This window comes from Pinus tabuliformis, chromosome 7 (genome assembly GCF_031772625.1).
Source record: "Pinus tabuliformis cultivar Carrire ecotype Pingquan chromosome 7, CPIR1, whole genome shotgun sequence".
NCBI classification, from domain to species: domain Eukaryota; kingdom Viridiplantae; phylum Streptophyta; class Pinopsida; order Pinales; family Pinaceae; genus Pinus; species Pinus tabuliformis.
Genome location: NC_142293.1, coordinates 1571156841 through 1571173725, shown reverse-complemented (window position 1 = coordinate 1571173725; position 16885 = coordinate 1571156841).

The window sequence follows — 16885 nt, the reverse complement described above, 5'->3', positions numbered from 1 at the left end:
AGGCTTCACTAGCCGAGGTTCAAGGCTCGAGTATCCATTTCTTTTTATTTTTTTTATAACCCAAGTACACAAGAAAATTTCAACAAACTGACCACTTCGCACAAACCTTGAGATCCTACCACGTCATCTTGCTATGCCACGATAACCTCATCCAGGCCATGTGGCACCTCCTTAGTGGTGACATGTGTCACCCAAATTTGGCCCACTTGACCATCTAAAAATGTCAAAAACACATGCCACATGTCCTCTTCCTATGCTTCCATGTCACCCTATGTTGATGTCACTGATACCATGTGGGCACCTCCAAGTAGCGCCACCTATCACCCTTGTTAGCAAATCAATGCAGAGCATCTATAGATTGTACCACTTAGGTTAGGGGTTGGAGGGCTATTCCTTTGAACTCTTGTTGAAACTGCATAAAAAACTGATCTCCCAATTGTCTAACCTTTCGACTAGGCCAAAGTACTAACTAGATCAGGGATTAAGGCCCGAATGTTAGTATTTCCCTTTTCCATTGATGTCAAAGGGGGAGAGAAAATGGAAAGAGCATGGAGAGAGTATGGAGATAAAATAACTCTCAAAGTTATGGAGATTTGGTTGATATCAATTCCAAAGGGAGTTCATGTTGGTAGTGTAGTGTTGCAATTGATGTCAAAATAGAATTAGAAGAGTTTGTCTTCTGTTGATGTAAACCTAGATTATATCTCACCCTCTATGATTGGTACAAATGTTGCAGGAGGATACACAGGCACCTACCAAGGTGGAGTTTTATGTTGATTCCTTGATGCTAGCAGAGAACATATTTGGGGGCCTTTTCATGATTATCAGATACTTTTCATGAGTTTGCAGAGATTCTTCAGGTTTAGGAGGTGGTTAAAAAGGTTCATGAATAGGTTTTGAAAGATTGAAGCTGAGTAGATGGATGAAAGGAGGCTTGTTAAGGGTAACACAGGTAATATGAAGGAAACCTAAATTAGTAACTCACTACCTGAAGATAGCACCTACATTACACTTTGTAAGTGAGTGTTTCTGGATTTTTTGTGCACTCAAGACATTTCTAGGGGTATTTCGAATAGTAATTGCACTTGGTAATTGATTAAAGAAATCGGTAATTGGTTAAATAGTTTGAGGAAATATTACAGAAGTTGGTTAAAGTTGTATATATCTCTCATTTAATATAGATCATTGAGTATTAGGTCAAGGAGGAGACAAGCTTAAAATACCAGACCAATCCATGAGTGTATGAATAGAGTTGTTTCAGCTCGACACTCCTTAGTAATTACTATGTTAATCACTTTATATCATCTATATATTGGATATATCTACATCCTGGAGAGGTTCTATCTATTTTTAGTGTGTGTGTGGAGTAGAGTGTGCAGGTAGAGCATACAATGCAGTTCTCTTGAATATTTGCAGAGATAGAAAAAGGGTGGAAGCAAGTAGAAAAAACATGTTGCATGTAGAATTTTGAGTAGAGAGTGAGGATATGGTGCAAAGGAAGCTTTGAAGATATATCTTATGTATTTGTTTGTTTTTTATGTGTTTATCCAGTTTTCTCATGTACTTCTTGTATTACTTGACTTTATCATTTTGTATAGGACTAATATGTTGTTGTTTAGTTGCGTAGTTCTCCTTGGGGTCCATTTTGAAAATAAATGAAAGCGTGACTATGAAATTTTGAGGAGGTGGTGGCATTTGTTAAGTAGTGGTTGAAAAATATAGGAGTGGTGACCAGAAAAATAGTATATTGGGAGATCATATCCATCTAGTGGTAGATGAATGGTTGAGTAATGGTTGGACAAGGCTTACTAGGAGTTGTGGCCCATAAGGTTGTGTGAGTAGAGACTTCCTAGCTAGTGGTGGCCAACAATATTACTCATAGGGCTAGTGTCTCCTAGTTGGCGGTGGCCAATTGAAAGATGTAAAATATTTGATTTATATTAATAAGAGAACAATAAGCAACATAATAATAGTGGGTGCTTTTTCTCCCCTTGAAGGTTTCCACCAAAAACCATTGGTGTCTTTATGTCTGTGATTCTTTCTATGGTTATGTGTTATACATGATGCTTTGACTGTATTTTATGTGTTCTAAATTGTAAATGTTTAAAGGTTGATCAATTGGTTAAAATTTAATAAGTGTCATCATTACTGATTCACCCCCTCCCTTAGTAGTGATCTACATTTCTAACATCGACTAGCTAATGGACTAACTAGAGTGATGCAACCTAGTAAAGGGTCCCACTTATTTAGTGGTTAGGGTTTGAGGGATTTCCACTTTGAAATTTTTTTGTGTGGCTTGACCTCTCACTAGGCTCAAATACACCTAAGTTGGACCTTACTCCAAACTCCACCTAAGTCAGAAATAAAGAATTTTTTTTTTTTTGCAAAACACAATGGAGAGATGAAACCTTGAGCTCTGGAACCTTGCCTGTTGATATTTTTTATCTATATAATTTGACTAGCCATATATTTTTCTCCAATAAGCCCTTTTGAGACTTCACCATACCATTGAAAGGCTCTTTTGAAGCACTATCCAACTATGCTATATTAGGCACATCTATGTTAGCCAACACACCACATTAATCTCAAACATATTATGCATCTAACATCAATTCTATCCTAGGTGACATCAATTCCAACAAAACGATGCCACATGTTATCTTACCAATGTGAATTGTCCAATAATCTTCCCCTTTGATATTGATAGAAACAATCCCAGACCTTGTTGTAGCAACTCCCGCGAAAACCAAGTGAGGTTCCCTCATCTCTACACTCTTCCTATCATAAAAAATAATTCCACTCAAAATCTTATTCTCCACCTTTGACATTAATGGAAAAGGACAAACCCAAAGAGGGAAAGTTTCCCTCAAACTTTGTAGCCTACTCTTTAATTTATCCAACAAGCTATGTAGTTTCCAATACCCATTCAAATTGAGTCATTTGGTTGTAGGAGAAACAACTCCCATTTTCTATCTAAGGTGTTCAATAAGTTATTATGAAAATGGATTTATGAATATAACTACAAGCTATTCATTAATGGCCACATATTCTAGTTGAACAACATCAATGACAACCTATTATCCTAAAAAATGAAACTTGATTGGAATATGCTTGGTCTTTGAATGCATGATAGGATTTGTAGAGATGTTGATAGCACTAGCGTTGTCACACATGATTGGAATTAAATTATTCAACTCTACCTTGGTGTCCTTTAATTTCTACTTCATCCAAATAATTTGTGTCCATGAGGTGGTGGTAGAAATGTAATCAAATTCAGTTGTAAATAACGAGATTGAGACTTGTTTTTTGTTGACCCAATATAGAGGAAAATATCCTAAAAGAGAATGTTGCTCCAAGGTTTCTTTCCCAATCAGAATTAGTATAAGATTTTAACTTAAAATATTTACTCCTAGCATAACACAAGCCATAGCCTATTGTGCATTGCAAGTATTTTAAAATCTTTTTTACAACATTGACATGGATTTCTCTAGGGATGGCTTGAGATCGGGCCACTTGCATTATGTCTTGTCTAGAGATAGTGAGGTACAAAAAGATACCAATAATTGATCTGTAATTTGTTTAATTTAGACAAGGAGTTTCATCCTCACATAGCTTAAAGCTAGTAATCATGGGAGTTTTAACAGACTTACATTCTTCCATCCCAAATTTCTTTAGTGTTTCTCTTAAATACTTGAATTGAGAGTTGAAGATGCCATTTTTAGATTTACTAATTTACATTTGAAGAAAGAAGGATATTTCTTCTATCATAGACATCTCAAATTATTTCGGAATAGACTCAGCAAATCGGTGTCCCGTTTGTTCTAAATCATCGCCAAAGATAATATCATCCACATAAACCACAACAACTAGTAAATCATCATTTTATGTTTTTATATACAGATTACTATCAATATCTCCTCTTTTAAACTATTTTTGTTGAAGATATTTATATAATCTATCATACCAAGCTCTAGGATATTGTTTTAGTCCATAGAGTGCCTTCTTGAGTCTATAGACATAATATTCATTCCCAAAGATCCTGAACCATTCTAGTTGTTCTATATATACTACTTCTACCAGATCTCCATTGAGAAATGTTTATTTCATATACATTTGAAATACCTTGATAATTATGACTGGAAAATCAAATAAACATTATCTTGAAAATCTATTCCTTCTACCTATGCATATCCTTTGGAAACTAGTCTTGCTTTGCTTGTTTTATTACTTGTCCTTCCATGTTTATCTTGTTATTAAATACCCATTTTGTTCCTATAACATTTTTTATTTAGGTTCGAGGATGAGCCTCCAAAAGTTTATTTTCTCAATTTGATAAAATCCTTCATTCATTTCCTTCACCTAGGACTTCTCTTCATTTTCCTGATTGATATTTTTATTGGAGGATGCAGTAGGAAAACAATTAATTCAATTTCTCCTTAATATTAATAATTGCTTATGAACATTATTTATCTTCTTATGTTTCTCTTATTATGCGTTCTTCCTCAAGCAATTGTCAAGAAAAAAATCGTAAAGACAATGGACACACAAATTAGGCTCCAAGCCAAGGAAAACAAAGAAACAAATATTCTCTTCTTATAGAATCTTCTTCAAATGAGAAAACCAAGACCCAAACCAAAAGACCAAATCCTCCTCCAACACCAAGTCGACCTTCCAAAAAGACCTTCCAATTAGGTCAAAGTCAAACCAAGTCAACAAGAGAAAATTCCTTCTAGATTTGCACCAATCATAGAATTTTGTCTGCCCAAGTTCAAAATTTTAGACCTGCAATAGTTCTGCAACTTCAAACCTTGCAATAGAAAAATTACTTCACATGTGTGAGAGAAACATTAGGGCAAAACTTCGATTTTTCTTCCTTCTAGCTCTTGCTTCCTTTTCCTTGCCTTGCTTGACCTTATGCTTGATCTTTGCACTTGAGATTAAGGCCCTTCATTTAATATCAAATTGGTGAGCAAATGTGGTCGAAAAAATTCTATTTAGACTCTTATGGGTGAGTTGAATATCCGTATTTGGTCCGAATTGTCTCTAGAAGAGCCAACTTGTGCTAGGAATCTTATTCTGACTTCTTTAACCCAATATAATTTATTTTACAAGGTACATATTACCTAGAATGAGATTATAATCATGATGTTGAATTCCTTGACTTATGAGAATAAATCCTATGACCTAACAAACCCTAGAAGGATGAATATCATGCTTTTACCTAGAAGGCCATCAATAAGAATCATGAAACCCATGCCCTAAAATAATACTTTTCCTTTCTTATTTTGTTTGTTACATAAGATATACATATTGACATGATTACAATAACAATTATGAACATCAAAACTAGTTACATTATCTAACAATTTTTGGGCTCAATTTGTGATAGTAGAGTAAGGTTTTCACATCTTCGATTATCGATGAATTTCATCCTAATTTGAACACTGAGTCTATAATCACCAATAATTTGACTTTCAAGGTGTTTTTTCTACACATACCTAGAAGGATTTTTATGTTCTTTGTTTTCTCTTCTTCTTCATATTCTTCCTTCGCTTTTAGTTATTATTAATATGATAATTTAGAGGATGAATATTATTCTTCACCTGAGTTCTCGTTTTATCTAGAAGGTTCTGAATGTGGAAGTATTTCATCCATTACGATAATCAATGCAATATTCAACCGTTTTTTCCTCTTGCTGATGCACTTGTAGCCCTTACTCTTAACTAAGTATCCAATAAATATACCCTCATTAACTGGAGAGTCAAATTTCCCAAGATTTTTATTATTTTTCTTGAGATAAAATTTTCTCCTGAACACTTTGAAATGTTTCACTGATGTTGGTCTCCCTTTGCATAACTCATAGGGAGTCTTATCACTTTTAGGCCTGAGTTATTTCCTATTTTCCAAATAGATAGCTACTTATTTTGTCTCTCCCGAAAAGGTGTGTGGCACCTCCCCTTCATCCATCATTGCTCTGGACATCTCCTGAATTCTTCTAAGGCTATCTCCACACTACCCCATTCTATTGTGGAGTTCTAGACACTGAGTACTTCCTCCTCATGACATGTTCTTCGAAATACTCTTAAAACTCCCTCGAGGTGAATTATCCACCTCTATCTCATCTTAAGCATTTAATCTTTAGATCTTTCTCATCTTCAACCCAAGCTTTAAATATTTCAAACTTTTTCAGAGCTTCTAATTTTTCTTTAAACAACATTATCCAGGTGGCCTTAGTAAAATTGTTGGTAAATAAAATAAAGTATGTTTCTCCCCTTAGGATATTTGTCCTTGTATGGCCATAGATATCTATGTGAACAAGCTCCAAAGTTTTTGAGGTTGAGAATTACTTTGTGTTAAATTGAGCCCTTGTCAGCGTGCTAAACTGACAGGACTTGTAGACTAAGCTATGGGGCTTTCAAAATCTTGGCAATCCACTGATTTCTTCTATTTTACTGATATTTATTAGGTTGTCAAAATTTATGCGACTAACTCTAATATGGAATAACAAGCTTTATTTGCCTTACTCAGGTAACAACTCACTCTGGAATCACGAAACACATATACGTTATTTCGAGTCCTGACTTCTTTTCCTACAATCTTCACATTGTCTTTTTTTTGGATCTCATTGTATTTAGATTAAAAATTTACATTATAGCCATTGTCACACATTTGATTTACACTAAGAAAATTGTGCTTGAAGCCTTCTACATACAACATTTTGGGCCTTGGTCTTCTTATCAAGAATGACTATGCCCTTCCCCTTAATTTTTGTTGGACCATTATTTCTAAAGGTGACATTATTCCCTTTATATTTTTATTTTAGAAACAAGAATTTACCTTTTCCCCCATTCATGTGTTTAGAGCAGCCACTATCCACATAGCATTTCTCTTCTTGATAATGTGCATACATAGCAAGTCCACATTTGTTATTTTTTCTCAGTCTTCTTCTTCCAACTCCTCTTGTTCTTAAACAAAGTTGGTTGTGCAGTGTACCACAGTTTAGAGGAGTACTTAAACCTTCTTTCACACTCACTTGCATTGTGCCCAAAACTATTACACTTGATGCATTCAATTTCATCCATAAGGGGAGAGAAATGATTTCTATTCCTGCGAAATAAGTTCCACACTATAGAATTTTGATAATTTCTATATCTAAAAATTTCATCTCTTTCAACTTTAACAACTCTGAAATTAATGGCTTTATGTACAAAGATATGACATTTATAGAAATGACCATATGTTGGCTTAGTGGGCCCTCACCCAGGTTCATCATTAATTTAGCCAAAAAAAAATCCCTACACTAATTGCCCTTTCAGCATCAATCTGTGGAGCACGGACTAAAGTCTCACGTGAAGTAGTATGGGGGGATGTTGGAACCAAGTTTTTGCACCTAGAGATGGTTATGATTTCATTTTATGCCCTAATTTTGCCTTTGTGCCGATCAATAAGTCTTTTAGGGCTTATTGATATACTTCTCTTAATTGGCTTCTAGACCTTCGTGAATGTCTATAAATATAGTTCACGGACCCTAACTAGGTGAATCAACCAGTTATGTGCTTCTATAAGTACTCTTACTTCTGTATTGACCCATATCAACTTAAGAATCTGATAACTTCAATATGCATTAATATTTTCTTCACGTAAAAAGATATTATTACTTGCGTATAGATAATAATGTAAAACACATATATTCACGTATCAATACAATGCTAAATCATGAAACCATTTTTCTACATAAAATAACCTCATTTATTCATAACAGAAGCAAATAAATCAAAACACAGATATTTCCATAGTAATCTTCTTTATTAGTACTTCATATCTTCTTACAGACTCTAACTACCCTATGCACTCAGCTGCAGGGGTTTGTGCACTCAGCTGCGGACTTCTACCCTAGGCCTCTGCACACACAGCTGCAATGTCTTTCTTCTATTCTAAGACTCTTCACTCTTTTCGCTAATGACACATTACATTCATCATCTAACTTCAACTACTGCCTTAGAATCTTGTAAGACTCTCCTTTTTATACAATCCCATGGTCCGCGAACCATGGGTGGATCTTCTAAAGGGAACATAAATTACATAAAAGAAGGGTAGAAACCCTTTATGACACTTTACATATACGTTCTTCGCGACCACAAATTACGGAGACTTTACACTTTTCATACAAAAACTTGGGCTTTCAACCCCTAAATTGACTTTAGGAGACCCTATCCCAATAGGCCCCCAACACAAATATAGTGACTCACCCTCAAGTCATTCTGTTGGTGTGGATATCTTGCTACGAAGACATCTAAACTCCACTTGCACCACTGCAACTTCAGTGGTACGCTATGTTGCTGCTTGCTTAACCTGCTCTACCAGCTGCTCTGTTGCTGGTCCTGCGCTATCTACCTAGATCTTCTGCTATCAACTCTTTCTCAATGTTGGCGGTGAGTACATAAGCCACATCTAGCCAAGGCCCTAATTTGGCCTTGATTACTGCCTCTCTTTGCTGTGATGCATCCACCTATTCTTTCAATTCCTTTGCCTCCTGCAGCTTTGCTAATTTCTGCGTGATAGTGATGCTACGCTTCGCTTCTCTTGCCTCGTCATACTGTTGACACAATTCCCTCACCTCGGTTGCTAATCTATACATGTTGGGATCTTCCTGTAGACTAGTAAGTACCTCAAACGATTGCTCGAAAAGAAGAGTGCAATCTGCCACTGCGACATCTACTGCAGTGACTGCGTTCTTGACAGCTGCCTCGCACTATTTTCTGACCTCTAGTGGAGTTGAAGGCTATGCCCGCAACTTGAGCTTTGTAATCTGAAGGTTCAATTTAAACTGAACTTTGGCCATCTCTATCTTTCCATCGCGTACATTGGCAGCGAGCTTCTGAATCTTGGCTTCCACTAGCGCTTCTTCTGGGATGTGCAGTTCTGGAGCAGTGCTGCACGCTTCTGCTACCACCATTACTGTGTGCTCATTCTTCTCCTGGACCTTCTTCTAGGTTTCTATCATTGTTGTTTTCTCAATGAACAATTATTCATTGTTAACCTTCTACTCGTTGATCACACTCAGCATGCGCTGCTCTCGGGCCCTAATTCCTACAATCACACATACTTGTAGTGTGTGAAGGACTTTGCTTGGGAGTGCGGCCAAGTTGTGATGAATGTTTCTTAACGCAGCCTTGTCAGCATCTGTCTCTATGCTGAGGGCTCTATCAGGTAGTGTGACGGCTTGAGGATCCAAAGAGTGAACCATCTCCGCAGCTCCAATGGTTCCCGACGCCAAACAAGTCGATGTTGCACTACTCTGCTCGACACCTACCTACAGTTAAGTAGTTTGGATCTACAGCTCACGCAGACTTGTATGAATGGAAACCAAGGCTTGCTCTTGTTGCTGCTCAAACTGTTGTAGAATTTCCGCCATCACGTCCCTTACTTTATCCCCGATGTCATCCATGTCACCCTCTGTCAAGGTGATCGAGTCTAATGATGACTTGATGGCCTTAGACTTTTTTCGCGGCCCTTTTTTTCTTGCTCCTGATTCCTCTTCACACCGAAGGGGGTGCTCTCCTGGTCTCTACCACCCTATTCAGATTGCTCCTCTTCCTCCATCTGTGGTGAACGAGACTTCTGACTTCTGTCAAAGTTCCTCTCTTCCTCCTGTTCCTTTGTGGCACACTCTGCTTCTGCTTGTGCTTTTTCCTCAGCCTCCTTTTTATGATTTTTAGCCAAGTGCTACACTTTTGACCACACCTCTTACTTCTTCTGCTTTCTTGCGTACTTACTAGACCCAACTGACAAATCTGAGTTCATGCGCCATATGGTTGGCCAACGATTAAGGACCACTACTATGGCATCATCCGTTGCAAGGTGTGGGAGATCATACTACTTATGTTCGGGGTCCTTCCTTACCTAGATGGAGATACAGTGGAAGTCCGCCTTGAACTCCACGTATCCCAAAAACTTCTCATAAACAGTTGGTGGCAACCTTGGCAACATTCTTTTCATCATAAAATGAAACAGAATTTAAAATAATAGTATTCGAAATACAAATTTATTGAATCCATTTCTCCAGCTTCAGTCTCTAATAGTCCTTTACAATGCCCGAGCTTCTACTTTCAAAACTAGAGCTACAATAATGCAAACTCTATTCATTATATATAACTCAGAATGTAAAAGAAAAACCTCAATAATCTCCAGATCTGAGATTATAGTCCTCCCACCTACAACTCTAAATCCCTATCACAGAAGTGATTTTAGAATTCCAGAATTGCAGAGGAGAGCAGCCCCTATTTACATTCTACAATCTGGAATTTATAATATTTTCAAACATATTTTTGAGAGGAAAGTTTGTTGAAGAAAAATCTGCCCAATCAATTTTATTTGCTCAAAATTCCAATATTTTAATTGCTGGAGCATTCTTATTGATTAAGATCTTTTTCACCATATCCCTTCTACTGCTTTCTTCCAAAAAAAAATCAAAATAAATTAAGATGCAATAATAAAATCAAAATATCATTTTTGGCATTAAAACAAATCCAATCAAATTCAATTTAAATAAATAATTGAAAATAAAATGTAAGCTTTATATTACTTTCTGAGATGGTTTAATTGACCAAAGATATCATTGACGAATGGATCTGCATTCAGAAGAGGCTTGGACAAATGAAAATGCAGAAAATAAAACTCAGAAAATTGATTTTGTTTTAAAAATTCGGAGCTTGATCTTCTGCCTGATTGTTGACCTAATAAATGACCAAATCTATTAGTGAAACCTCCTCAAAAATGTTCTTATTGATTTTATCTTTCCAATGAGCCATCATGGGCCTCATTTGGCCAAGTAAAACTCAATCTATGAGCCTCCAAAGTTGATAAGTCAAATCTGGCACAAATCAGAATTTTAATTAAAAATTTAATCCTAAATTAGACTTTAATTATTTAATAATTAATTCTAAATGATTTATTAACTAATAATTAATTTTAATTAATATTCATTTAATTAATTAAGTTACAATTAAATCTAGTTAATGCTAATTTGATATTAATCTAAATTATTTACAAATTTATTATTTAACAGAATTAAATAAAATTTAAAAACTAATTAAAAATATTCTCATATTATATTTATATTATATCAAAATTATAATATAAATTATAATCATAATATAATAATATTATAATGTAAATATAATATTTTAATAAACCATTAGAATCAATATATGATATAAACAAACCATTCGAATCAACACAAAGTACATGCCATATGTTGGATACCTATATTAATAGGTTTCATATTTCATGATTGGCCAAGGAAAATCCAAATATGCTCTGCTTTGGTATTACAAAGATCCCATATTTCCTAGAGAACAAGAGGTGTGTAAAGTGTTTCAAATATTGATGACCTTATTCCAATTTGGATGGATGATTCAACAGTTTAACCTGGATCATGCCATGTTTCAATTTTGATGTTATAGAATAGAGAAAGAAGTCTGTCCAAACTGCTTAATCTTGGCAGACAAGTAGTTTAGGTAGAGAAGTAAAGGTTCCCAACAGTTTAATCTGGGACCTTGGAAGAGATAAGGCTAGAAGTAGATAGAAAAGAGTAAAGAAAAAGCCAAAGAAAAGAAAAGGCAAGTAAGAATTTGCAAGTCCAAGTGCACCCTCTAAGGAGAAACAAAAAATGCTAGGAAAATAGCTGGGTAAGTAGCTGTGGTTGCAGAAAGGGTATTTTCACCATTTTACACATGTTAAGAGGTGTTTTGCCAAGGCAAAAATCTATCAATGCACAAAGTGGTTAATTCCATCGAATTGCAGCAAGGAGCATGACTAACCTCCCTCTCCCCCTTCATTCCATTACTAACACTCCCTTTCTTTTAGCTAAGTTTATGGAGAGAGATCATGGTTTTATGGTGGTTCTAGTTCATTCAAAAGCCACATTTCTTGTCTAAGATCTTTTCATTTTGATCTACTCTCAAAACTAAATCAATTTCAGATAAACTCAGCAAAATCCCCTTCATTTGCTCCCCTCATTCATATTAACCTCTAATTCTACTATATAGCTCCCTTATCTTACCCCTCCCCTAATAATACTAACACTATGGTGTATAAAGCCCCAAAATCTTATAAATACTCCTCCCCTTGGCATTATAGCCATATGCTCCTCAAAAGGAACCAAAGAGACCTCTGGTCACCTTGGTGAACCTATCACATCCCATTCCCCCTTGCTACAAGCCAACTTGTTCTTCAAACCACCATTTGCATTGAAAAACCCTTGTAAACCCTCTTTTACCCTTAAAAACCTTTGCAAAAATTACCCAAAGTCTAAAAGGCTAGCGTGCTGTCTGTTTCAAAGGAAAAACATTGAAAAACCTTTAAAAAACCCACAACCCAAAGTTTCCGCCAGCGCATATCACCCGAGCATGTTGTTGCTCCGCCCACCGTCGGATCAGGTCCCGAGGATCCGACGATCCACAGTGATATCGGAGCAGCCCCCGCAGCCGTCCTTTACCGCCCGAGAAAGTGACGTTGCGTCACGTCAGGGCCACTCCACGTGTCGCGCAATGAAGGCTCTCGGAGCCGGGCCTGACACATTCGGCGTCGTACCTAAACCGCCCCGAGAAACCGTAGCGGCTAGCCCTAACCGTAACCGCTACGGTCCTAACCGCCAACTGTCTTCCACTAATACTTCGCCACGTCATTTCCGCTGGTCCCCGCCCTGTTATTCGTCCACCTGGCCGCTGACATGGCGGCCACCTCATCGCCCCCATGGACCAACAGTGTACTGCCACGTCACCCGATGACGTCAGCTGACGTCACCTCACCTTGACCCACCAATGACGTCATGCTGACATCATCACTAGAAAGCGCCAAAATGGTAAAAAGGTCCATATTAACCCAAAAAACCATGTTTTTTCTCACTTTTTACTCCTGTCGCTATTTCGGCTCTGCATGCCTGTTTACGTCCAAATTTTCGCCAACCTGCTCGATTGACCGAGGCGACCTCCGCAGCTCCAACCCTGCGCGCCCATGCGACTTCTGTTCGTCATTTAACAGGTATTTACCACTTGCTGCCCTCCATACGCCTGTTATTGAAATTAAAGTCACTCAGAGGGCTAAGGAGACCATAAAAATTATATTTTCACCGGCCATTTCCCTCTGCACATCCACATTTGCAACTGTGAAGTCCAAAGCATCGGCCGAGCCTTAATACATGCAATTTCGCTCAAAAGCATCATTCACTGTGTATTCCCGGCAAATTTCTTGTCAAACTCAATTCTCCCGATAAAAGAGGACGCAGTGAGACCATAGAGAAGCCCTGCTCCCAAAACAAACAGTATTTCAACTGCTGTTGTGTAAATTCCTCCTCTGGTACCTGAGATACAAACTGTTTTTACAGAAAATCACTTCTATTCTGTGTTGCTTCCATTAAACAACCACCTGCAATTGTTGAACTTTGAAGAAGATCATGGAGACTCCCATTGCTCTCAACATCAAGCCCCTCAATGCCCCTCACCAGGAATTGGAGTGGAAAGCCCTGGGAGATATGGATTATCAAATGCTGGACTGGTTCCCTATGGGCTCCAAATACAATATCCAGATGATGAATGAGTTGAAGGCCCAGCACCTGAGTGGAGCAGACATCTTGGGGATTTGGGACTCAAACCTGCCAATCTACAACCTCCCCCAGGTAAATTCTATGCCAGAGTTGATACACAGCTGCCAGGAATGCTATGACCCAAACCAAAGAGCTGTCATTAGCCCCTCAGGCTTAGTTTTGTTCCACATCACCCTAGAGAGTATAAATGAAATGCTGCACTTCCATACTGCTAAGCAATTGACCCCACTCCATATTCAGAATTTGATAAAGAAAGGGAGCAAGCTGTCAAGCGACCAACTCATTAAAATCAATCAGCTGTTTGTAAGACCAGGCTCTGAATCTGTCAGAACTCTTCCTATTGGGTATCAATATTTAAATGAATTGGGCAGGATGTTAGTGGATTTAATCAGTTATGTCCTAGGATTCAGGGGGATGGAGGATGTGGATGAAACCATAGTAGCAATGCTGTCTCTATTCTCTCCTGGTAAGCCCCCAGCTGTGCATTATGATTATGCTACATACATTGCAGATAAAATCCATGAGCAGTTTATGAACTTGAAGAGGGAAAGACTATTCAGGTACACCTCATACATATACCACCTCTTCTTGTTTTATCAGCCAGCCACATTCTCTTTTCCTTTGAAGCAACTCAATGCCCAGGGAAATCCAAGGTCAGTTGTGTTCTGGACCTCTGTTTTTCATCGTACCTCTGTATCACCTTACACATACACTGAGTTTATTGACTTATTCATTTATCCAGTCATGACAGTATTGCATGGTACTCCTCCTCCTAGACTAACTGATGATATGAGAAGAATTCTCCATTTGAATAAATCCTACAGCATTGGTAACTGGTACCTCTACCAGAACCACACAGTCATCAGAATATATGGCTGTGAGTTGACCCCTTTTAGGTTGCCAAGGTATGTCCCCATGAGGCTTTTTGCCTTGGAATATTTCAGACAGTTTGGGAACTCAGACTACCTCCATTTTCAGAGCAAGAACAAGAAGTCACAGCTAAAGGTGAGGAGCCAGCTGGGTCCTTTCCTATACAATAGAAAAGAGGAGGGATGGAAAGAGGCAAACACTATCCTGGAAGGCCTCAGACTGCAAACTAGTTTTGAATGGATACCCTATGATCCCAATCATTTTGTCTCCCTCAGGAGGATAAAATACAAATTGGGTAGTTATGCACACAAGAGACAACCTGAGATTGAACAGTATGCCAATGCATTAAGCTGGGAAGAGGGTACCTTAGAAGAAGAAATAACTGTTGAAGAGCTTCTAGAAAGAGAAGCTAGAAACATTCAAAAGGAAGCTGACTTAGAAACTTGTGGACAGGTTCCCCTCTCATACAAAAAGCGGCCTGGAGCAACTACTACAACATCAACAACACAGCAGCAAGCTGCCGGGAAAACACCACAAACAGCAAGCAAAGATAAAGGGAAGCAGGTGGAGCAGCCACCTCCATTAACAGAAGAGCAAGTGGAGACATTGGTGCAGCAGCAAGAAGAAATGGAGCAGCAGGAACAAGGGCAGCAACAAGAAGAGGTACAATATAGTGAACAGCAGCCCTTGCAGCAAGAAAAAGTGATTGACACTCCTAGTTCCACAGAGCAACAGGCTCAGACAATAGTGCCTCCTAGGGCAGAGACTACTGTTGATACCTCGCTCCTCCAAACTCCACAAAAGGAGGACTTAACCAAGAAAAGAGATAGAGAGACTCCCCTGACTTCATCCATCAATCGGGGAGAGAAAAGACAAAGACTAAATGACTTTCCAGAGGATGACATAGCAGTGAGGCAAGCAATGGGCATGGGCCCACCCAGTGGAGAAGTTTCAGCCAGTTCATTCCAGCATGAACATGATAGAGCTTTAGGAGGAGAGGTCAGCTCCTCCAGCCAGCACAGAGAAGGACAGTCAAGCATCAAACAACAATTTATTGACATTAAGAAGAGAAGTGATCCCATTAAAGTACAGTTGTACAATCATTTGCTGAACCTGGCTCCTACCAATCAGCAAAGACTCATGTCTGCCTTTGATGTAAGTGAAGGCAAGATGATCATGAGTCACTTCATGCCCACAACGCTGCATCCTCAATCTACCTCGGATTATCTAAGAACCAACATGGAGGTTATGGCCAAAGATATACACCCTATGGATAAAATCGAACTGCATAAACAAACTGGTGAAATGGTGTATGCCTCCTTGGCAGATGAAACATTGGAAAATTATAAATTGAAGAGCAGCCTTGATAATACAGCCTCTCAGCTGGAATTGGAGAGAGCATCATCACAAGCCAAGGACAACAGGATCAAGTCCTTGGAAGAGGTAATTATAGAAATAGGACATGATCCTAAAGATGTTAAAGGTATCCAAGAACTCTTGAAGCTAAGGGATGCAGACATGGCGGCCTTAAGAAAGAAAATCAAGCTCCCAGCTACCATCCATCCTCAAACAGACGAAGTTTCCCAGCAAAGGCAGGAAAAGGATGCTACAGACCTACTGATATCCCTGTACAAGGAGCTGGTTCGGACTCAGGAGCAGCTAGGACAATCAGAAGCTGCAAAGGCAGCATTACAGACAGCATTGAAACAGAGAGAAGAGGGCCAAACTTCCCAGCCCCCTCCGGAAGTAATCAATCTTGAAGAAACTCCTCCAACAACTACTCTTCCTCCTCAGCAGACAGGAACTACAGCTCCATCTACAGCAACAACTACGCCAACAACAGAGCAGACTCCTAGTCTGGACATGCAGAGGCTGCAAGCTGAGATCCAAGTTCTTGAATCCCAAATGAAAGAGCTTGATGAATTCAAAAGGTCTTTGACTAAGGTGAATGAAAAATTTGACAAAAGCAAGCAGAATGAGGCAGCAAAGGAAAGAGAGGTAAAAGCTCTAAAAAAGAGAATAGCTGAACTAGAAAAAGAGCTTGCACTAGAAAAAGTAACAGCAGAATTAAAAGCAGTCCTCTGGGGCAACATTGGTCGATCCATCACCAATCAATGGCAGTATATTGAGACTATGGATGAGCAAATAGCACTCATTACCAAGGCAAACAGGGAGGTACAGAGAGCTAGAGCAAGCCTGGGCCACATGCCAGATGCTGCCAGCAGAATGATCACTATTTTGAACAACAAAACTAGCTCTCAGCTGGCCACAATAGGAATTACCAACAGGACTGAAACAATCTCAGTAGCTAAAAGAGTCTTGACACTGAGAAACCTAGTTGGAACGCTGGAGAGAAGAACACAGGATATGCAGACCGAGATCAACAAATTCCTGGACAGATTTGTGGCA